We start from the raw sequence: 23,772 nt of genomic DNA, 5'->3' as shown, positions 1-23,772 counted from the left end.
TCGGTCCGTCTGCCGCCTGTCCCGCCCAGCCCGCGAGGACCCTCCTCCAGGGCCGCAGAGAAGCCCGAGGGGCGGGCGGGCGCGTGTCCGAGCCTCCGAGGACATCCCGGGCCCGCGGCTCGGCCGGGCCGGCTGCAGAGGACAGGGCAGCGCCCAGGGCGCGTCCGCCTGCCCGGGGGTCAGGCCCGGCTCGCTCCGCGGCCCCCGCCGGCGGAGGGGCGTTCCCGGCGGCTCCGGGGTCGGCGAGCCCGGGGGGAAGCAGCGCCCCTGGCCACCTGGGCTGCGCCCCCCGCCCCGGCCGCGCGGAGCCGGACCTCGCGGGGGACGGGCTCGGGCGACGGGGCTGGTGTCACAGAACTCCGTGCCCCAAAGAGCGGGGGCGGAGGGCTGCGCCCCGGGCGCCCGGGACGCGGACCGCGGCGCCAGGGCGGACGCAGGCAACTCGCCAGGCAGGGCCGCTCGGGGCCCGGAAACGGGCACCGCGCCCGCGCGTCCTCAGGCCTCGGTGCGGGCTCGGCGGGGGCGCCGGGCGCAGGGACGCCCCTCCGCCGAGGACTCGGGCACCCCGGGCGCCCCCGCCGCGCCCCTCGCCCGACCCGCAGCCCGCGCGGGCGCCTTCGCCTTCGCAGCGTTCCTCGCGACCCACGCGTCTCCCGGCCCCGCAGGGCCCCGTGCGTCCCGGCTGCCGCGGGATGCGCCCCCGGAGCCCCCACGCCCGCCCCTCACCCCCCGCCCAGCAGGTCCACGCAGCCGCCCGCCCCGGCCCCGCGCTCAGTCAAGCCCGAGAGAGGCCCCGGCCCGGCCCCAGGTTAGCTCAGGGGCGCGTCCTGTTCCGGGAACCCCGAGGATTTCCGAGCCCCAGCGCCACCCCGACCCGGGGAAGCCCCGCCTCAGCCCGCAGGTCTCTCTTCGGTCCGCAGGGAGCCCCGCCTGCTCCCGGTACAGCGGGCGCCAGGGCAGAGGGTCAGGGACAGGCCCACAGCGCTGGCCTGGCAGGCCGCTGACCACCGCTGGGCATCCGCCGGGCGAGGCGGGTCACCCCTCCCGCTACTCCCCGCAGAGCCTGGCCAAGCCCGGCCCCACGCCCGGCCCTGGCATCGGGGCAGCGGGGCCAGAGCCGACCGGCGCCTCAGCGCCTTTTTATGCAACCTGTGCTTCCCGGCTTGTGGGCTGGCCCAATCAGGTGTGAGCTACCAGCTGACTGGTGCTAAACGGTCCAATCAGCCGCAGGATTGAAAAACGGTCCAATCAGCTGTGTGGGTGGGGCAGCCTGAGAGCGGCTATAAGCAGGGCTGGCGGCGCTCAGACACGAGCGGGGGCCCGGGCTGCAGGCCCCGCCTCTTCTCTGGGGGCCCCCGAAGGCGCCCCGGGGCCCGGGGTCTCAGGGCGTCCCTTGCTGCAGGTGTCGCCCCACACTCACGCAGCTGCGGGCGCCGGTGTCTCTCGCCGAGCGCCCCGCGGCGGCCCCCGTGGCTGGTCGGCGCCCGCGGTGAGCGGCGGGCGGGAAGCGGCGGCCGGGGGGGGCCCTGGCCGGTCCTGGGCGTCCGCCGCCCCGTGCGCCCTCGCGCTGCCCCTTGGCGGGCCCCGGCCTCGGCCTCCCGGGCCTCTGGGCGGCGGGTCCGCGCCGGCCCGTCCCCCGCCTCCCTCGCGCGCTGCCCTGGTCCACGCTCACCCGGCCCGAAGGCCTCGCCCGGGGGGGGGGGGCGGCGGGGGGGCGTGGGGGGCGGCCCCGGAGAGGCGGGAGCAGCTCCGCGGCCCGCGCTGGGGCCGGGGCCGAGCTGGAGGGCGGCGGGCGACCCGAGCTGGGCGGGAGCGGGGCGCGCCGCGGGCACTGCCGGCCTCCGCTGCAGGCCGGAGACAGACGCCACCGAGGCAGAGGCGCCTCAGGCCGCCCCGGCCCCCACGCCGGCGGGGACAGGCACCCGGGGAGGGGCAGGGGCAGCCGGTCAGCTGCGGCGCGTCGACGGCGGGTCCAGAGAGTCGGCGGGGACGGCAGCTGCACGGGGCGGCCACGCGGGCCACGGCGGCCTGTCCCTCCCCCGCCCCTCCCTCCCCCGCGGTTCCCTCCTCCCCCCACCCGTCCGTCTCTCGCCTCTGCCCCCTTCACCCGCCCCGCCCTCTCCTTCCGCCGTGACTGCCTTTCCTAAGATTCCATTCAACACACACCCGGGATCTGAGTCTCTGCAGACCAGTCTGGCGTTTGGAAGCGCCCCTGCGCCGCCTGCCGCGGGCCGGGGCGACGCCGGGACACCCCGCGCGGGCCCCCGGGCGGCTTCTGTCCACGGCCCCACGAGCTCGGGCCGGTCGTGCGCGGGGACAGGACGTGCGGAGCCCGCGGCCACACGGCGGGACCCCGGAGGGCAGAGCGAGGACAGCAGGGCCGGCAGGGGCCGCAGCATGTGGCCGGGGGGCGGGGAGCAGCCCCCACCTGCGGCAGCCTGGGCAGCGCCCGCCGAGGGCCCCACCGCACTGGGCCGCGCCTGGCCCCGCCGACTGGCCGCACCTGAGCGAGAAGCTGCCCTGCGCTCTGAGGCCGCAGACGCGGCCCCTCCTCGTCATCACTTTCCTCACGGCCTCTTGGAAGTCTTTGTTCCTCAAACGGTAGATGACGGGGTTCGGCAGTGGGGTGACCACGGTGTAGAAGACGGAAATGATCTTGTTGATTTCAGGGGACAGGTGGGCTTTGGGGCGCACGTACATGGAGATCGTGGTCCCGGAGTAGACGGTGACCACGGCCAGGTGGGAGCCGCCGTGGAGAAGGTCTTCGCGGGCCGGAGGCGGAGGGGATGCTTACGATGGCGGCCACGATGAAGACGTGGGACACGAGGGTGGGGAGGAGGCACACGCGCAGCCGGCGATGGACAGGGCGAAGATGACCATCTCGGTGATGCAGACGCGGGAGCAGGAGAGCCGCATGGAGGGGCAGGTCGCAGAAGAAGTGGTTGATCCGGTTGGAGCCACAGAAGTCCAGCCTGAAGATCATCAGGCAGGGCAGGACCCCATGCCCACCCCGGTCACCCAGGAGACGGCCACCAGCTTGGCGCAGGTCTGGGGCGCATCAGGAGGGGGTAGTGCAGGGGGCTGCAGACGGCCAGGTAGCGGTCACAGGCCATCGTGGCCAGGAGGAAGCACTCCGTGGCCCCGAAAAACACAAAGAAGTAGAGCTGGGCCATGCGGGCGGGGAAGGAGATGGCACGGCCCCGGGACAGCAGGCCGGCGAGCAGCTGCAGCACGACGGTGGAGGTGTCCCAGACCTCCAGGAAGGACAGGTGCTTGAGGAACGTGTACATGGGCGTGTGCAGCCGCCGGTCATGGCTCGCCACGGCGATGATGACGACGTTCCCCACCACCGTCAGCACGTAGATGAACAGAAAGATGGCAAACAGCAGGGACTGCCACTCGAGAAGGTTCTGGAACCCCAGCAGCTGAAACTCAGTGACAGCAGACACATTTGGGGGCTCCATCGCCTGCGGAGGGGAAGAGATCTTGGAAAGCACTGCGGACAAGGCATGAAAATCCTCGGTGCTATCTGGAACATGAGAGACTGTCTTCGAGCACTCCCGTCTCCACGACAGCTTTCTGGAAGAACGCGCGCGGCTCCACCTGGCTTTTAGACCACTGTGGTTTCAACCCGTTAGGCGAAAGGGGCGCAAGAGTTGGGGGAGGGCCTCAGCAAGCTCCACTCACCAGGCTCTCTGAGATCTAGAAGTTTCAGGTTCAACACCACAGGTAAGAAGGGGCTCACTGAGCCAAACACAGGAAATACAATTAATAGCCGGGCCTCCCTGGTGGCGCGAGGGTTAAGTCTCAGCACTGTGAAGCTGTCGCCAGCCACTAAGGCATGAGTTCAATCCCCGGCCAGGGAGTGACCCACAGGGCGAGGCAGACCTCTTCTGTCTCCCCGCTGCTTCCCTCAGCAGTGTGTTTCAGTAGATGCACCTGTTCTGCTCCCCACTCTGTCTCTGGTCTCTGGTAAATCCTCTCACCCACCCACCCCCAACCTTTGGCCTGTACCCCAGTTCTTTATGCATAAATAAATAAACCTTTAAAAAATTAATAGCTATGTTTTCCTGGAAAGGGCCTGGGCCCTTTCCTCCCACAGGTGACCCTCATCTGGAAACAGGTCACACCTGGCCCGTCTCCCAGCCCCGGGAGACTGTGTTCTGCCCTCCGTGTTTATGGACACCTCCTCCGGGCACTTGAGCATCTGAGTGTGTCTGTGTGTGTCTGTGTGGCCAGGGCTGAGCCAGCCTGCATCTCCACTGGTACCTTCTCACCCAGGTGGACGCCAGCTTAGTGATCGGACTTTGTGTCCAGTCAACAAGTCACCCCTCCTTTTTTTCAAGGTCTAGCCTAGTTCTGGATGAAGCCAGCATCTGCCCGCCAACAGGGGCTTCCCTCATCAAGGACTGAGCGTGATGTCACCTCTGTAATGCCCAGGCCCAGGACTCCAGCCGCAGGCCCTTCCACCTCCCTCCCTCTCCCCTAGTGACTATTTCAGGCGCTTCTCCAAAACCTTCCAAGACTTTTTGTGTAGGAAAGTGATGAAGCTGAAGTACCCTGAGGCCCTCCTTCACTGCCCCCCTCTGTCTCCCCGGGAGCCTGATGGGTGGGTGGTGCATCACCCCCTTCTCCCCCCTCTCCCGCAGAGGTTGCACCTGAGCCGGCTGTGGCTTTATTTGGTCTCTTGCCCAAATTAACCGACAACACCCCCCCCCTCGGAAATGCAGCATCCCCCCAAGGAGCACCGCCCCTCCCACCCGACTGCTCTAGTCTCCCTGCGCCCCAGGCACACCCGTCCTTCCTCCTGGGAAAATGGACAGAGCAGCTGCCACAGCAGAGGCCTCTGCTAGGGTGGAAACCAGAGCGCAAAGCAGACGATTTGGCGAGGGGCTTGGGCGTGAGGCTGCAGAGAGTGGCCAGTTCAGGGCTCCGGAGCCATGGTCCCTGGAGCTCTGCAGTGAAAAAGGCCCCTGGCTCCACCTGCTGGCTGCGCCCCGGAGCTGGCCCTGCTGCATGGTGTCTGCTCTCTGTGCCTAGGGCAGGCCTGCCCTGCTCCCTCCCAGCCGCTCCCCATCCTCCTCAGAGGCACCAGACCTCTGGGTCTCTGTTCTGACCCCATCTCAGCTCCTGCGCACAGCACAGACCACAGTCTCTGGCCTTCTCTGCTCACTGCTGTTCCTGGGCCCTGCCCCAGGGCAGGCTGACCCCAGGCCAGTCCAGGAGCCCAGGCTGAGGGGAAGTGTGACCCCACAGGGCAGCGAGTGATGCAATTCACTTTGGAACATGGTCCTTTCCTGACATTGCTTCCACTTCCGTGACATGAGCAGTGACCGGACAAAGGCAGAATTTAAATGCCGAGACCACCAGGGCCTGGTTGACGGGGTCAGCATGGGCAACGTGGTTGGGTCACAGGGCATTTGGCCCCATTTCTGAGTCACCTAAAGTCCCCCTCAAACGCAGTCAAAGACACAAGGGAAAAAGGACCTGCTGGGCCTAGCCCTTTGGGGCAGGACGGGGTGCCGGGGTGACAGGGTGGGGGGTTGGCGGGGGTGGGGGGTGACAGGGGTGGGGGTGCGAGCAGGTGGTGGGGTAATGGGGGTGGGGGTGCAGACCTGCTTGGGGCTGACATCAAGTCCTGGCTATTCCAGGGACTGGATCACCTGATTTACAATGAGCTCAGCCAACAAGACCCGCCCTGAGGCAGAAGCTCCCAGGTGCCAGCCCCACATCTCATTTCACAGCTTCCCTGGAGCCTTTATGGAAATAAACATGCCCCAGTACCACAGACCTCCCGCCATCCAGGGCCACCAGGCGCCTCTGGGCTAGGGCCTCCCTGATGCTCTCCAGGCACCACAGGGCTGAGATCCCACCTGGACAGAGCATCAGCAGGGCCTGCAGCCTCAGGCTCGCAGTCCCTCACCCACAGGCATGGCCTCTGGCTCCAAACACACCTCTCCTGGTGGCCTTCTGAGCCCTGGGCCTACCTGTCCATCTCCCTGGCACAGGGCGCCCATGGTCCTCCCTGCTGCCGGCTCGGCCCTGCTGCCCTCCGCCCTGCACGCTGGCCCTGGCTCCCTTCTGCGAGCTGCGACTGGCCATCTTCTGCGGGTGACGGGGCTGGAACACGCTCCACCTTTCAATAACCCAGGTCTCCTGGGGCCTGGCCTTCGGGGAATCCTCCTCCCAGGTATTCTTCCACAGTTTGCCTACCGAGTTAATAATCAACAAAAGCAAACTTTTGAGACTCCCTGCTGCCCAGGGGGCTCAGGCACGGGGGCACCCCTGGGACCCAAGCAGTTCCTTGGAAAACTTTTAAAATGTAGCTTAGGATGGCCCCGGAGATGCTGAACTGGACTGACTCAAACAAATGGGTGTTTCTTGAAAATCTAGGGAGCAGGTACCCAGGGGCCCATCCTGAGACGGGTGCCAGCGACCTTCCGCTTCACACTGCAGTTTCAGGTGTGCCCACGAGAGTACATCCACGCACCCACACGGTGAGACCCCCACCCAGGCCAACTTCCAGAGACCAGAGCACCTGCACCGAGGGCGTCTCCCAACTCCACAAGGAAAACGCAGCATCTCAGCCTGGAAAGGCCCGAGCGGAGCCCTCCACGTGCCCCCGCCCCCCTCTTACCAGCAGGACCAGAGGCTGCTGCATGGGGGGGCACTGTCCCGCGACGCACTTGTGCTTGACTTAATAACTTATTTTCCAAAATAATGTTATCCGTGTGTATATTTTTCAGAAAATTTGCAGACAGAAGACGGCCAGGGCGCGGCGCGTGCACGAGTGCCCGCTGTGAACACGCTCAGGGGCACGGGTGGCTGCACACGCACAGGTGCATTTTGGGGCACTGGGTGAGGAGCCACTGCAAGCTCTAGCTGGCACCACCAGGTCTTGGGGTGCCCGCGGGGCCAGGAAACCTGAATTCATGGGGGTGAGGCTGCGGGGAAGAGTGTCCAGGCTCTTGGATGGGGTCCCAGGCAGAGTCCTGGGCAGGGTGGGGTCCACTACGCTCCACCCGAGTTGGCCCCCTGATGGCCCACCCCCCAGCTCTCCTGTTCCTCGCGGGCAGCACGCGCCCTGCGGCTGCGGCCTTGGATGGCCTTAGCCCCTCTCCATCACAGTCTTTCTCACTGCTAGAGGTGGGGAAGAAAACAAGCTGCACCCCGGCCTGTGGGCAGGCTTCTTCCGTGAGGTCTTCACACTGGGCCCCCACTCTTCGCCTGGCACACCGCGGCCAGGGAAGGAGAGCAGTGCAGGCACCCAGGGAGCAGGCGAGCAGGCAGGTGGGCGGGTTCCAGCAGGTGAGAGCACAGGGTACAGCGGGACCTGGGGACGCCCAGGCCACCCACCCCATCAGCGCTGCCACGTGAGGGTGGCCGGCAAAGGGCACTGGCATGCAAACCCCACAAGGTCACCCCAGCACTCACGTGCCAGCAGGCGACCAGCCTGAGGCTTGGCCTGAGGAGCCTGGGGGGGCGCCCGGCTCAGGTGTGCTGACATCCGAGGGGCTCCTTGCCCCGGCAGACGTGCGACAGAGGAGAGGCCAGAAAACGTCACCTCCAAGAGGCAGCAGGGCCATGGCAGACACGCGCCCCAGCTGCGTCCCGAGCCGGCCGGCCAGAGCAGGCTTCCCCAGGCTTCCAGTCCCGGCCCTGGGAGCACATGCAGGCCCAGGACTGGCCTCAAGACCTCTCTGCGCCCCAGGCTGTCCTCCCCACTCCCCAGGCCCCAGCCTCCACTGCCTGACCAGCCCCAGGCGCCCGTGCCATCCCCGCAGCACCACTCTGGCACGCGTCCTCACCCTGGCACGCGCCCTCGTCCCCAGCACAACGGCCTGCTCTCACTCAGGCGGGCGCCCCTGGGTGCGGGTGCACCATCGGCTACAAGTCGGCATCTGTGTATCCGTCTCCACCAAGACAAGCTCACAGATACTTTGAGATGTTCAAATCCTCACCCGGAAGTACCTTCCCGAATCCCTCCTTCCTCTTTCCCGCGCAGTCGCTGGGACACTTCCTCACGCCCACGCGGTCAGCCCCTCCATCCCGCACAGGGGCCGGGCAGGGGTGCCGGAAACTGCCATCGGTGGTCACTCTCACGCTGACCAGATGTGCTGAAGTCACCTCAGTCTAGGCAAAGTGACCTGCCCCCTTGGCGCGACGGTGCGTGGTCCCGGCCGGCCATTTCCTGGGGCGGCTGAGTTGGGGCTTTGCTCATCCCATGGCGGGCCCCAGAGCAACGTGGCCGGAGCCCAGGGATTGGGGCATGTGGGGTGCACCAGGCCCAGGGGTGGGAGGGCTGCCCAGGCAGGGGCAGGTCTGTGAGGCAGGGAAGGGGAAGCACCCCCCTCTGTGCCCTGGCGAACCCCCTCCTCGCCCTGGCGCCCCCTCTTCCCCGGGAGCCTCCACTCTCTCCGCCTACAGCTGGTGGGCCCTGGGCCTTGGGCTGGCCTGGGTGGTATGGTGGTATGGCTCCCCTCTCAAGGGGGAGCCCTGGCGAGCTGTGGGGCAGCCACCCCGCGGGCCCAGGCCGGGGTCTGGGGGCGAGGGTGTGTTGTGCTCGCTGGGGACGGGGCAGTCAGCAGAGGAAGCCCGGCCAGGAGCTTTCTCGTGGGGGTACTCCAGGACTCGGCCGTTACAGGAGGGGTGGAATCTCTACCCGTAAGGGTAGAGGCGCCGCTCCAGACGGGCCTTCAGGAGGAGGTCTTCCCGGTCCATGGAAGGAAATTCTAAGACTCACACTTGAAGCCCCGCACAGAGCATCACTGGGTTCGGTATGAAAAAGGGAATGATTATAAAACTCCTGCGTTTCTTCGGAAGTTTCATAGATGACAGTTATTCATCAGAGCACAGTGTGGACAAAGTCTGGATCCAGCTCCAGCAGTGCAAACCCCGCCTCTGAACAGGGTGAGGGGGTGCCCCGATGGTCTGTCTAGACCTGCTCTCAGAACCACTCCCAGACCCACGGGCCCTGGGCGTGGGCTCGGTGCGGGGGAGGGTCCAGTACCCCAGGCCTGCTGGTTACCTCAGATGTGCCTTCCCCAGAGTGCTGAGGGCCCTGGGGGTGGGCCTCAGGGGAGCCAGAGGCCTCTCTGCTCCCTCTCCCTGGGGGATTCTGCAGTTTGGACCCTTAGAGGCCCAGCGAGAGAGACTTCTTTTATCATTTAAACCCCCTCTGGAATCAAGCAAGTGAAGCGTGGGCACAACTTCCAAGGCCACCACATGGAGGTAGCATCTTCACCAGCCCCCCGCCAGGCTGGGCCACCCTCCTCCCCAGGCTGGGGCCACCCTCTTCCCCAGGCTGGGGCCTCCCTCCTCCCCAGGCTGAGCACCCAGCGGGAGGAGCCAGCTCAGAACAATTAGCCCGGGCAGGCAAGTCCCAGGGTACCGCCTTCCTTCCTTCCTTCCTCTGGGGCACAGTGTGTGCGGGGGTGATGGGTTTGCGGGTGATGGGTTTGCGTTTATTCAATGCAGGTCAGATGCCAGACCCCACCATACCACCCAGGCCAGCCCAAGGCCCAGGGCCCACCAGCTGTAGGCGGAGAGAGTGGAGGCTCCCGGGGAAGAGGGGGCGCCAGGGCGAGGAGGGGGTTCGCCAGGGCACAGAGGGGGTGTGCCAGGACACAGAGGGGGTACCAGGACACAGAGGGGGTGTGCCTGGGCGAAGAGGGGGTGCCAGGGCGCAGAGGAGTGCTAGGGCACAGAGGGGTGCCAGGGAGCAGAGGGGGCGTTAGACCAGGGTCAGAAGGGAGGTCTTGCCTCCAGGTCCTTCACCATCATGCAGGCTTTCGGGGCAACTGCAGGGTGATAGTAGGGTCCTGCTCATAGGGCCACCAAGGAATCACGCACATAAACGTCGCTGCACATGGGTAGGGCAGGTCGGAGCCTGTCAGCTGAGTTGCGGGCCTAGCAGCCTGCTCACGGGTGGGTGCACCCTGTGCGGGCCCATGTCCACCTGGGGGAGCTGCTTTCCATTCATCAGGGTCTCCCAGGAAAAGCGTGAAACTGTTGTAGAGCAACCCGATATTAAACGGGTTCCTGGTGTGGGTCCTCACCCGCGCGCATTAAAGGGACTTATGAATACTACTACAGACACACACAGGTTAATAAAAGGTTTATTTACAAGAGAAAGGAAATAAGGAAAATGTATAACTCAGGGAGAAAATAGGGTAAAGTCTTTAATGCGTCCTACCCGACCGACGACCTGGCCAAAGTCACTCTCAGAGCTGACCGGACGCTGCTGCTGGCCAAGAGCCCAAAATGAGAGCCCCAAAGCCCACGTGTCTGCCTTTTGTATCCACCGGCTGCTTACCCCACCCTCAGGTCCAGCCACCTTCCTTTGGTGGTGATGGGATTTGGAGTTCCCAGTGTCTTTGGCTTTGACCGGTGGGGGTGGAGTCCACAAAGCGTATGGAATTTGCTTTGGGACCACCTTTTCCCCCTAACAAACTACCAGGACGTTTGATTCCCACGGCAGGGAAGCTGGGAACCCTACCAGCAGCCCAATGAGCCACATCCCCAGCCCCCAGAGAGGGCCTGCGAGCCCGGGGCTGCCCAGTGACCGCCCGTGGGCGCCTCCCCGCCCAACAGCCCCTGGCGGCGGCCACAGGCCCTGGCCTCGCCTGGAAAGAAAGTCAGAGCAGGGCCGTGCGCCCCGCGCCTGTAATGGTTAGGATTTCACCTTCAATTTCCAAAACAGTATTTTTTGATTTTGCTTTTTAAGGGTCCAGCTCTGATCACATTACTTCTTACAAACTTTGAAAATGTGCTTATTTCTAAGCAAAATAACTGAAGATAAACTTGTACTTTTTTTGAGTGCTTTGCCTCATGCTGATTTCCCTCTTGGAAAACCCTCTTCATAGGCCGCCGCCTCCGCACCAGCTGGCCGGTCGCTCTCCCTTTGTGTCCTGCAGCACGGAGGGCTTCTCTCTGCACCCCCATGCTCGCCTGCTGGTCCGGGAGGACCTGGGGTTCCCATTCTCGGTGCTCACTGAGGTGAGCAGGGGCTGTGCCCCGAGGGCCAGGCCGTGGTCCACAGGGGAGAAGGCCGAGCACAGGGCAGGGCCTGCGGGCAGGCAGGGTTTGGTGTCTGGGCAGCGCTGGCTGGTGTCCAATACTCAGGTGGGGCTGGCCCCACAGTCCGCGGGGACACGGGTTGTCCCTTAGGACAAGACCTGCAGTGCTGTCCTCTGAAGCCCTGCCGACCCTGGCAGCACGCCGGCCAGAGAGGCCTCTGAATAAAATGTGCACAGGAGACATTCTCGAATCATCGAATCACTTAAAAGAGCAAGGGAGCTGCTCTTGAGGTCAGACAGGTGTCGCCTCACTGCTGGGGTGAGGGACAGGCACCTGACAGCAGAGTGGGGGTGGCCAGAGGGGCGGGCGGGCGGTGCATGGCTCCAGGCGGGAGTGACACACAGTGCACACCAGGCACCCACTATAGAGTGAACACACCTGACAGGTGTGCGTACCTGGGGCTCCTGGGTGCCCCTGTGGGCAGTGGGCAGGGGCAGGCTGAGGACCAGCTCAGGGTCGCCGGGGTCAGGGTCCCCTCCCACTCCCCAGGAGTGGCTTGCTTCCCTCTGAATCCTGCAGAGGTCAGCAGGGAGGTGCCCTATGTATAGCGCCTATGCACTTGGACTACGCTGACTACACTCACCAGCCCTGACTGTGCTCCCAGCCCTTGCGCTACCTCTGCTGACAACTGACTCTCCTACGATATTAACAAATGTACTATTAATCTAGTATTAATAGTACTCAAAAAGTATTCACTAACCTCACTAAATACTAGCAATGCTAACTTAACTCTACCAACAATACTAACAGAGCAATATGATGAAGGGATAAACATGGTAACTCAAACTAAAGCATAAACTAACTGAAGTATAAACATTTTGAGAATAAATCAATCAGCTAATTCTGTTACACTTTATTCATTTATCCACTCTTAATCAACTTGCTTCAGTGCACTTCTGCTACACTGTCTAGTCCACAAATCACTACACAATAGAATGAAACTTAAATACATGAAGGGAAACTCCATTGTGGAAGTTTGTGGATGGCTCACAGCTATTCCATGCACAACACAGTTTGGGGAACCTCACCTCAGGAAACAGGTCTTGGGCCCAAATCTCTACAAGGGTGGTGCCACAAAATGCCCCCAGTGGGGCAGAGAAGTGTGCATGCATGAGTCACAAGTCCATTGTCCTCCTTGGAACCCAGGTCCCAGGTCAGTTATATAGGCTTATGACACAGGACTCGGGCCCTGTTCCAAAATGTGCTAGGGATCAAACCAAGGCAATCCAACCCTGCATTTCCATTACACTGTGAGTGCTCCTGCATCGGGAAATAATCTCTTTTCGCCACCACAGAGGACACTTGATTTTCCTAGGGCTACAAGACTCAAGGAGTGATTTATTACTATCTCATCTATTTCTTTCTCTCCCACAGTTCCCTATTGGAATGGCATTAAAATTAGCCAAATCAGACTGGAAAGGAAAGGAAAACAATGAAATAACTGCAGGGAACATAATTTGAGGAACATTTTCCAGGACATAATTTGAGGAAATTCAAGGATTTTCTATATTATTGATGCAGATGTTGGCTACATAGATCAACGGAGGAGCAAACATTTTCTTACCCATGACCTAGCTGTGGTATAAATGGAATTAGAAATTTCCTCCATATCTGAGGATTGGAAAGCTGATAGTATACCAGAGACTATGATTCAACTAAGAGGCCCACATAGTAAGACCTCCGTAATGGATCATGGCTTTTAGCAGTTATGTAAGCAAAACACCCAAAAGCAATAATTATATATATGTGTGTGTGTGTGTGTGTTACACTACTTTATAACACTGTATAAATCTTTGGAGTACAGCTTCACATCTATTAAAATGTGTAATTCCACACCACACACACTAACAGAGTTCTAATGAGCCTCTACTAACAGGCTTCTCCTCACACACCCACCCTCTCCAGGGGCAGCTCCTCCTGCCTGCTGGTGTCTGCGCAAGCATCATCTTCTTTCCTTTTGTGTGTGTGTGTGTGCCCCACACGCTACTGAAAGGAGGACTCTGGTGACGCTTTTCTTAGAGGTGACCAAGAACCCTCATCTGTGACCCCAACACCTCTCCCAAACATCACTCCTCACCAGTGTCAATGTTATAAAAACAAGGAAAATCTGAGAAACTGTCATCCAGGCGAACTGGATGGGATTATGGAGCATAAAATGGACAGTAGCAAAGATGGCATTTAGTAATTATGTCAACATAGCTGCATTAGTTGTAAAAAAATAAAAGTATTCATGTAGGATGTTAACAAAATGGAAATGGTGTGGGATAAACAAGACCTGTACTGCCTTTGCAACTTTTCTATAAATCTGATAGTATTCTTTAAATGTTATTTTAAAGATCAATTTATTTTTTATAAAGATTTATTTATGCATACAAGAACTGGGGTGCAGGCCAGAAATGTGGAGGTGAGAGGATTCACCAGAGATAGGGTGGGGAGCTGAACAGGCAGATGTACTGAAATGCACTGCTGAGGGGAGGAGCGGGCGAGACAGGAGAGGTCTGACGTGCCATATGGGCAGCTCCCTGGCTGGGGATCAAACTCATGCCGTAGTGGCTGCGGAGAGCTTCATACTGCTGTGTCTTAGCTCCTTGAGCCGCCAGGGAGGCCCTAAATATTATTTTTTTAAAAATGCCCTCAATATTGAATAGGTTGTAGAAGAAAAAAATTTTCTCTTTTCCGATTCTCCCAGGTATCACTGTCCAGGGAGTGGAGAGAGGGGTTCTGGGGAGAAAAGACGGAAACCTCACACCCAGGGCAGGCTCCGGAGTCTCCTCTCCTCTGAGCCCTGCTGCTCTGACTCCTCACAGAGCATCTCACCCCCAGGTCGCCACCCTCCAGAATCCCCAGCTGTGCCCACCTCAGCCCCCGCCCCGTCCTGGCGGCTCCACCAGAATCCGGAGCAGCGCGGCAGCGCCCCCGTGTGGCCACAGGGCTGAGCACAGGCGCCCAGAGCCGCCCTTTCTCCTGCTCAGCCAGGCCCTCCCCAGGCTCCCTGGGCCCCCAGCGGCAGGACAGGGATCTGCACACAAGGGGGCGCCCAAGTCTGCGTCAGTTTCAGTGTCCTTATTTTTAGTCTGCAGTGGTCTCCAGGACATAATTGGTTCCTAGGTTCTGGGCAAATCCCCAAATATATAGATTGCCTCAGTCTCTTGGTATGAAAACTTAGATTCCAGGGTCCCTGTAATTTGTTTCTGCCTCTGCTTCCAAGGACGAAAGCCCCTCCTCCTGGGAATCACCTGACATTCTCCATCCTTTGGAGGAGGGGAGGGCCTAGGAGAGCCCCAGGGCACTGGCTAGGAAGATGGGGAGGCTCCTGGAAAATAGAGCAGAGGATGGAAATGGGGACTTTAGGGGACAGAGGTGGAAAGGGGTGCAGGGGGAGCCAGAGAGGACCGGGCAGGGAAGGGGCAACACGGGGGACACTGAGGGGGAAGGTCTGTGTGGGTGACATAGGCTCTCACTGGGGAGCTGGAGCGTCTGTCTCCCCTGGGGGATGCAGCAGTGCTGGCCTGTAACTGCCCAGGGAACTGCGCACATCTGGGGCCTTGCCTGTCCTTGCAGGGCTGGTGTCACCCACACATATGCACATGCTGGTGACGGAGAGGACTGTAACAGGGGGGCCCCCAAGGGAGGATCTGGGTTCGTGCCCCACCCAAGAAGGGTGGAGCTGAGCAGGGAGAGGAAGCTTGAGAGGAGGCTGAGGAGGGAGGAAGCAGGATGGAACCAGAAGGAGACCTGGGGGAGGCACATGGGACAGAGACACGTGAAGAAGCTGCTCTTGCTTCTTGGCCTTGGACTGGGTGACACAGACATGGGTGAGAAATCCATGGGAGGTGACAATGGCAGCTTGTATCTTGATTTTGCTCTTTTCCTTCCAGACTTGACAGCCCTGTCCCCCCTTTTCTATGGGTCCCGCCAGGAGGTGCTTTAGACTGTGACAGGCTTTCAGGCCCTGCTTGGGCCAACCCTGTTTGGCTGAACATTTACCCACAAGGGATGGTGACTTTGGTGCTTGATTTGGAAACTTTATTCTTTCATTTGTCTTTGTTGCACACTAACTGTATTAAAAATCCTTTCCATGAAAGGTCTTCCATGTTTTGTCTTGATGCTGCAGATGGCAGGGAGATGGGGGAGATAATAGTTAAGGGGAGTCCCCTTCCTCATCCGGAACATCCCCGTTCAGTTCCCCAATGCTGGGGTGTCTGGGAGATTCAGGGAGCCAAGAGGAAGGCAGAGCAAGGCCTGTGCCTCCCTGGAGGACCAGCCCTTGGGACTGATTCTGGGGCTCCAGGGCCCCACTCCCTACAGGTGGGTCAGAGTCAACCCTGCTCACAGCCCCAGGCTGCTGACAGTCCCTCTGTGCCGTGATCCTGCAGACACCGCTCTGGGATAGTGTGAAAAAAAATGAACAGCAACATTAAATGGAATCTTAAAACACTAGGAATAATTTTTTTAAATCAGGTTTATTTTGAAGGACACTTCAGGGGACGTGGAATCCTTGTCTGACAGCTCATTGCTATCAGGACCTTGACTGTCACGTGACTTATTCAGTCTCCACTATTTCTTGTAAGAAAACAGACACTGATCACTTTATTGCCTTAATTTTTTTAATAGTTTGTACCAATCACTTCATCCTTTGCACATTAAACAAAGATCTGGCAATTCGCACAGTCTCTGAGGGGGAGGCAGCAGGAGGGTCCATGCTCAGGGACTCCTGCTCTGGGTCTCAGGAGGCTGCGATGGGGATGAGATGTTGGTGGATCTGAAGGGCTGTGATCAGTGTGGAAGGATCTTCCCTTCCCCAGCCCTGGGCAGCCAGAGCCCACTCTCTGCCTCTGGGGACAGGCCTGGGAACTTCTCTCTAAATACACCCCAGGTGACTCTGATGGCGCAGACTTGCAGTCAGGCATTTGGGGTCCCCAAGCCCAATGCATGCTGTTGCCCAGGAACATACTCCACAGGGTGCTGGGGTCACAGAGAACCACGTGACCCCGCCCTGGAGGTCCTGCAGCCTGGGGTGTGTGAGGAGACAAGGGCTGCAGTAGTTGCCTCGGAGGGGGCCAACACAGAGCCAGGGAGGTTCCTTCCTCAGCAGGAAGGGGACATGGGAGTTGGGTCTCAAAAGCCAGAGGAGGGCACAGGAACAGAAGTGGCTCAGGGTGCTGACTGAAGGCCGGCTACATACCTCAGCAGTTACTTTCTCTGTGTCACCTCGGGGATTCTTCCCCAGCACTCTGTGAATTGGGAATTGATACTATCCTGACACCCCTCCCCCACATTCCCTTCAGAAACAAGGACATGGAGCCTGAGGGGTTATGGCAGTGTCCAGGTCTGAACCCCAGCTGCCTGGCTAATGTCTGGGCCTCTCGCCTGACACCATCCTGCAATCTGACCGGGGAACCTATGAGGCAGGTTCCCTGGAGCCCTCACCACCCTCTCCAGATACCACACATTTCTGGGCTGGATTTGACTAAAGACAAAAGGGCAGTAGTAAGTCATCATGTCATCACCCTTTATGCAAATGAATTGAACTCACCAAAGAGAAAGACACAGAGTGACTGGTTGTACCAAAAAAAAAACCCAACTTTATGCTGTCTCCAGGAGACTGGATCAAAACAGTTCTTGGGAAAAACACAAGAAAATGGGGCACCCCCAAAATTGCAGGGGCTGCCATATAAGATAAAATAAGCTTCCAGAAAAAAAGGTAACAAGAGACAGAGATGAACATCATACGATTAAGGAATCCTACATCAGGAAGACATAACACTCATCAACACACATGCACCAAACAAAGGAGCAGCAAAATGCATAAGGCAACTATTAACACATCTGAAAACAGATATTGGCAGCAACACAACAGTGGTAAAGAAATTCAACACTCCACTTTCATCGAGGACACATCACCCTACAGAACTCCGGGAAACTATAACTTTAAGTGAGAAATTAGACCATCTGGGCTGAATAGATATTTATAGGGCGCTATACTCCAAAAAGCTAAATAATATTCTTGTCAGGTGCACAGAATACCTCCAGAATACATCACTTGTTGGGTCATCTTACAAGTGTCATAAATTCATGATGACTGAAATCATACAAGTATCTCTCTGATCACAATGGTATCAAACTCGAATCAACCATAAAAAGAAACCAGGGGGAAAAATAACATGTGAAGATTGAACGACACACTACCAAATCACTCTTGGGTTAAGAAGGAAAACAACCAAGAAATTTAAAAATACCTTGAGACAAATGACACAGCACAAGCAGCACTAAGAGGGCAATACAGAGCAATACAGGCCACACCTAGAGTCAAGACAGAGCTCAGGTAAAGAATCTAAACAGCTAGAAAGAACAATTGAAACCAAGATACAGTAGAAGGAAAAAATATTAAAGCAGAAATAAATGACAAAGAAATCAAAGAGAGACAAAAAAATCAATGAAACCAAAATATGGTTCTTTGAAAAAATAAACAAAACAGACAAATATTTTACTACACTTTCAAGGAGGAAAAAAGGAAAAAAAAAACTAATAGAATAAGAAACAAAAGGGGAGAAGTTACAACAGACACATTAGGATACAAAAGATCATAATACCAAATATCTATATGTCATAATACCAAATATCTATATGTCAATAAATTGAATGACCTCAAATAACCTGGAAGAAAGTGACAATTCTTAGAAGTATACAAACCTTCTGAGACTGAGTCAGGAAGATTCAGAACAAAGCAACTACAAGCAAAGACACTAAAACATGAATCAAAAGTTTCCTGAAAAACAAAGTCCAGGACCAGACATTTTCAGTCACTTCTACAAACTCTTTAAAGATGAACTAACACCTGACTTCTCAACTCTTCAAAAACACAGAGGAAGAGGGAATGCTGCCATCACATCTCATGAGCCCAACATTCCCTTGATACCAAAAGCAGAGAAGGACACCACACAAAAAGAAAGCTACAGACTAATCCCTGATGAACATAGATGCAAACATCCTCAACAAGACCTTAGCAAACCAAATTCAACCACACATGAAAAAGGATCACACATCATGACAGAGTGGGGTTTATCTCAGCAACACAAGGATGGGTCAACATTTGAAAAAATCAATTAGATTTCTGCTCACACCAGTAAAAATGTCTATTATCAAAAGTCAAGAAATAAATTCTGTGAGGAACAAGGGTTAAAGGACCCTTTGCACTAATGGTTGGATGTAATTGGTGCAGCCATTTGGAAAAACAATACGGTGGTTCTCAAGAAAATAAAAAAGAATTGCAATATGATACAGGATTTCCACCTCTGGATATTGACCTAATGAATAAGAAAACACTTATTCAAAACGAGACAGGGCCCCTATTTTCATTGCAGTGCTATTTACAATAGCCAAAATAGGGAACAACCCAAGTTCTAAAGAACAGATGAAAGGATTAACAAAATGTGATTTACATACATCATACACACACATAATGGAATAGTACTCAGATACTGCAAAAAGAAGAAATCTCGCCATTTTCAGCAATGTGGATAGAATTTCAGGGAATTATGCTATGTCAAATTGAGAAAGACAGAAAACATAGGATTGTACTTATTTGTGGATGATGAAGGGAAAAAAGCAATCAACAACCACAACAAAATGGCAGTGACCAGAGAAGATGGAGGGTAGAGGGAATATCTTGGTGAATGATTGTGATTGGACTTTTGCTAATGGGTATGTGTGAAATATACAGTTGCCTGATGAGAAGCTCTACACCTCACATCTGTGCAGTGTGTAAATTAATGTTACCTCAATTAAAAAAAGAAGAGGAGGGCCTCCCCGGTGGCGCAGCGGTTGAGCGCTGGGTTGCCAAGCTGCCCACAGCCTCTGCAGCACTGATTTGATCCCCGCTGCTCCCGGCCACCGGAGGAGGGTCCCACATGGCGCGCAGACCTCTCCTGCTGCCCGCTGCTCCCCTCAGCTGTGTACTTCGTCAGTCTGCCTGCTCTGCTCCCCGCTCTGGCTCTCACCCTCCCGTGCTTTTGACTGTACCCAGTGCTTGTATAAATAAATAAATCTTTAAAAAAAAAAGAGAGAGAAGAAGAAGAAGAAGAAAAAGCTTCACCCAGCCTGCTCCCCAGTCAGGGCCCTTCACCTGATGAGGCCTAGGAAGACAGGACGGGACTGTGCTGTCCTTGGGAGCCCCCTGCACCTTCAAAGAGCCACTTCTCACCTGTGCTGCCCCAGCTTGGCCTGAGCCCCTCCTCTCTCACCTGGAGACACACAGACTAGTCTCTCCTGCCACCTGGGAGCTGAACCAGGCCCTGGTCTGTTCACAGCCAGGCAGGGGCTCCCCATCCCCACAGTCACCCCCATCCTCACAGGGTGGCCCCTTCCCAGGCCTATGACACCCACTCCTGTGTCCCTCCCTTTCCCTCTGCTCTAGCTGATCCTCATCCCCTCTGCCCTTGCACCCCGGGCACCAGCCAGCCCCCCACAGGATGTTCCTTCCATGGGAGCCTCACTCCCGAACATCCCCTTCCCAGGGCTTTGCTTCCATCCCACCTTCTGCACTGACCCCCTTGATGGACACAGCTGCCCCCACACCCCCCTTTCTTGCTGCCCTACCTGCTCCCTGCCTGTCCCTCCTCTCAGCCCCTCTACAGGATGGGGTGGGTTTCTTGTCTTTATTATTCACTGTCTCCTGCATGAAAGCAGCTCTCTGAAGTTAGGGAATGTCTCTGTTTTGTACACAGCACCAAGCACATAACATACAAATATTGGTGGAGTTAAATGAATTAGTAACTGACAAGTGTTTTTTTTTTTTAATTTTTTAATTTTTTTTATTTTTTACAACATTGTTCATTTTTAAAAAAAATATTTGCTCCCCCACCCTCAGGTGTAGTCCCCATAGAATTTCCTTCACCAATGTATCCGTCCACCATCACCACAGACCCTTGTGTTCCTCCCTTCCTCCCTCTGATCCCTCTCCCTCCTCCTCCCTGCAGGATTTCTCATTTATAATTGTCTGTTTTTGCTTTATTGTTTCGTACTGTTATTATTGTTATTGTTTCTTCAGAGAAGTCTGAAGTTAACCTGATTGGTTTTCCCTTGTAAGCTATCGGTTTCTTCCCCCTAAGTTAACTGAAAAGTGTTTGATACAAATAAATCAAAAGTAAAAAATGAGGGGATAGGTATTTTCACATTTTTGATAGTTCACTTTTTGAAACATCATAACCCCTGACTGAGCAATGGTCATCCCTCCCCCTCTTGTTGCAGCTCAGAGCTCTGCTCTTAACTGTGTCATCACAATAGTTTTGGAGAGCACCCCCATCTTTTATATCTATCTATCTATCTATCTATCTACCACATCATTCTACATTTTTGTGGAATGTATGTTTTCTCCTCTTGTAACAGGATAGTGCCCACGAAAAGGAGAAGTTCCAGGTTCCCTGCCCCACCCAAGGTAGGGTGGAGCTGAGCAGGGAAGAGCAGAAGCTGGAGGAGGAAACTGGAGAAGGAAGGAAGCAGGACAGAGAGCCAGAAGGAGACCTGGAAGAGGCATATGGAGCAGAGAGAACTGTGAAAAAACTGTGCTTGCCTTTTGGTCGTGGACTGGTTGAAACAGATGTGGGTGACTCATGGGGAGGTGACAATGGTTTTTTTGTCTTGATTTGATTTTGCTCTTTTCCTTCCAGACTTGTTTGGTTGTTTCTGATCCTTTTCTGTGGGTCCCCACCAGAAGGTGCCTTAGACTTGGGGCAGGCTTTCAGGCCTTGCTCGAGGCCAATCCTGTTTGGGTGAACTTTTACCCACGAGGGGACGGGTAGCTTTAGGTGCTTGATTGAGAAATTATAGTCTTTGTCTTTTCTGTATTGTTTACTAATTGTATTAAAGCTCCTTTCCATTAAAGTCTTATATGTTTTGTGTTGATGAGGCAGATGGAGGAACCTATTTAGAGCAGGCAGGTTTGGGGGTTCTGGGGTGCCCCCTCTCCTTGCCCTGTAACACTCTCAGGTGTAGTCCCCTTAAAATTTCCACCACCAGTTCACCCACGCACCATCAGCATTGTCCTTTGTGTTCTTCCCTCTTCTGTTTCGATCCCTCTCCCTCCCCTGGGAAGTACCCCAATTTTTCTAGAGCCAGGGTCCCCCCACACAGCCATCCTTCCTGAAGGAAGAGCTCCAGACCCCAGGGCCCTACCTACTCGAAAACTATTTTGCCAGGCTAGAAAGGACCAAAGGGCACTCCAAGGACAAGTGGGTACAGGTTTCATTATTATCACACTAGTGGGCACCAGACAGGAGAGTCTCCCCTAAGATCTGGGCCACCAACATACACAAAGATTTCCATTTATACTCAGGATTTCAGCATTGTTACGCTGATAAATTTGACAGATTTCATTTTTTTTGTAGTGCACAGGCCATTTGGTAGAGCACAGGGCTGTTTAGACAAAGGCGGGGTGGGGGTGGTTAGACAAGGATCTGTGCTATGGGAGGGGAAAGGAGCCAGCCACTTGACTCCTTTCTTTTGGAATGAGGCCCAGTTAAGATAGAGACCAGGCCTCCCTGGTGGCTCAGGCGGTTGAGCGCAGCGCTGTGAAGCTGTCCACAGCCTCTGCAGTGCCGCTTTGATCCCCGCCAGCCTTGGAGCAACCCACCTGGCGAGCAGACCTCTCCTGTCTCGCCCCCTGCTCCCCTCAGCAGTGTATTTCGTCAGTCTGCCTGTTCTGTTCCGTGCTCTGTCTCTGGTGAATCCTCTCACCCTCCCGCGCATCTGGCCTGTACCCCAGTTCTTGTATAAATAAAATAAAATCTTTAAAAAAAAAAAAAAAAAAAGAGTCAAGTCATAAATTGCTCAGAGGGGAACTTGCAAATGCTAAGATGGTAAACGTGCTAATTGTGCCAGGCGGGTGTGATGGGCCCTTTTACTGCATCAGTTGTTTCATTGCTTTCCCCGTCACCATCAGTTTCAACATTACTTTGGACAGTTTCCACTTCCACAGAACAGGGAGGGACACTGTAGGGTAAATGATTGTCAGGCTTTTCTGCTCTTCCGCCATTAGGATTGATGATGGATCCCTGCGGTCCTGAATGCATGTCTGATGGCGGGCACCTGAGAAGGGTGTGGGCATGCGCAGGTGGGTGCACCTGGGCTGAGACGGGGCTTGTAAGGGCGGTGTCGAGGAATGGAAAACGACCAGAAGTGAGAGAACAAGACCATGAGAGAATGCTGGAGCACCCAGAAAGAGTGAAGATTCTTTTTCTTTTTTTTATTTTAAAGATTTATTTATTTATGCATACAAGAGCTGGGGTAAGGCCTGCGATGAGGGAAAGGTGGGGGGTGAGAGGATCCACCAGAGACCCACCAGTGGCAGATTGACTGAAATACACTGCTGTGGGGAGGAGGAAAAAAAAAAAAAGAGTGAAGATTCACCGGGAGCTATGAGGCCTGCCAGCCTCCTGGCCCCCAGGCACATGGCAGGCAGGGGTGTGCCCAGTAAGAGCCTGAAAATCCCAATAAAAGCCTGAAAAAGCCACTGAGGGCTCAGGGACTCCTTCACACTTCTGCATGGGTTCATAGAGATCCTACTCTGAGCCATCATGCCCTTCGTCATCACACTCACGTTTGGACCCCGGGGAGCAGCTGGAGGAGGAGCAGCAGGGAGGGGAGGAGGCAGAGCTGGGACAAGGCTGATGCTATTGTCCCCAAGGCACAGAGCTGGGACAAGAGCAGGCGCCATCTCCTCAGGGCTGGGGAGAAACAGGGCAAGAGGCAGCCAGGCCCACACAGAGGAGCAGGGCAGCCAGGAGCTCTGGCTCAGGGGGGAGAAGGGCCCAGGGACCCCCACCAGCAGGAGCAGGGCCCTTCCTGGTGACTCCTTAGGCCTGAGACCAAGGACAGACCTGGCTCCTCTCAGGGCTGCTGAGCCTCTGCGCTGCTAGAGACCAAGAGGTTTATTGGAAAAAAAACATCCTCCCTTCCCTTCCCACCCCGTGGAACCCACACCCAGACCCACTCTGCTCAAAACACTGGACCCTCCATTGCCAGCACCTGGTCCCGGGTGCAAACTGCTCTTCCCTCCTCCTCATCACCCAGTGACTTCCAGGTCAGAGCCCAGACCCAGGCCCCCCATGAAGGACAGGCCAGCACCTGCTTGTGGTCTTATCCCTCAGTGTGAGCAGGTGTCATGGAGAAGATCAGGACACACAATATTGTCCCAAGGAGTTGGGGTCCCCCCCACAGGCCTCTATTCTATTCTGCTCTGTCTGCTCCTTTAGTTTACCTGAGGTCAGTCCCTCCCAGCCCTGACCTGCCAGGGCTGAAGACAAGTCCTGCCTCAAACAGCAGGAACCTGGTCAGATCCCCACTGAGGGCTATTCCTCCTCCTGGGGGATTCCTGCCTCTGGGTGAGGATCCAGTGGAGGCAGAGCAGTAGAGAAGGGAAATGAGTCCTGATCAGAGAAAACACCCTGATCAGCAGGCCAGAATGAGGGGCCCTGGGACTCCCAAATCTGTATGCTCCAAATGCTTCTGCCATCTGCCTCATAAAGGCAGAGCACACTCTGAGTGTGAAAGAACACACCAGAGGGAGCGCCAGAGGGGAAGGGAAGATGGTGTTATAGGGCAGGGAGACGGGCACCCTGACCCGCAAACCTGTGCTCTAAATAGGTTCTGCATCTGCCCCATCAACACAAAACATACGAGACTTTAATGAAAGTA

The 23,772-nt window shown here is 56.5% G+C and overlaps 1 pseudogene; it reads right to left on the bottom strand.

The window, feature by feature from the left end:
• Positions 1 to 1,280: 1,280 nt before the first annotated feature.
• LOC119251218 (olfactory receptor 11L1-like) lies at positions 1,281 to 3,475 on the bottom strand (annotated as a pseudogene).
• Between the last annotated feature and the right edge of the window lie 20,297 nt (positions 3,476 to 23,772).

Source organism: Talpa occidentalis, unplaced genomic scaffold (assembly GCF_014898055.3).
Source record: "Talpa occidentalis isolate TD23 unplaced genomic scaffold, MPIMG_talOcc4v2.1 talOcc4.2, whole genome shotgun sequence".
NCBI lineage: Eukaryota > Metazoa > Chordata > Mammalia > Eulipotyphla > Talpidae > Talpa > Talpa occidentalis.
This window is presented reverse-complemented; position numbering and strand designations above follow the sequence as displayed.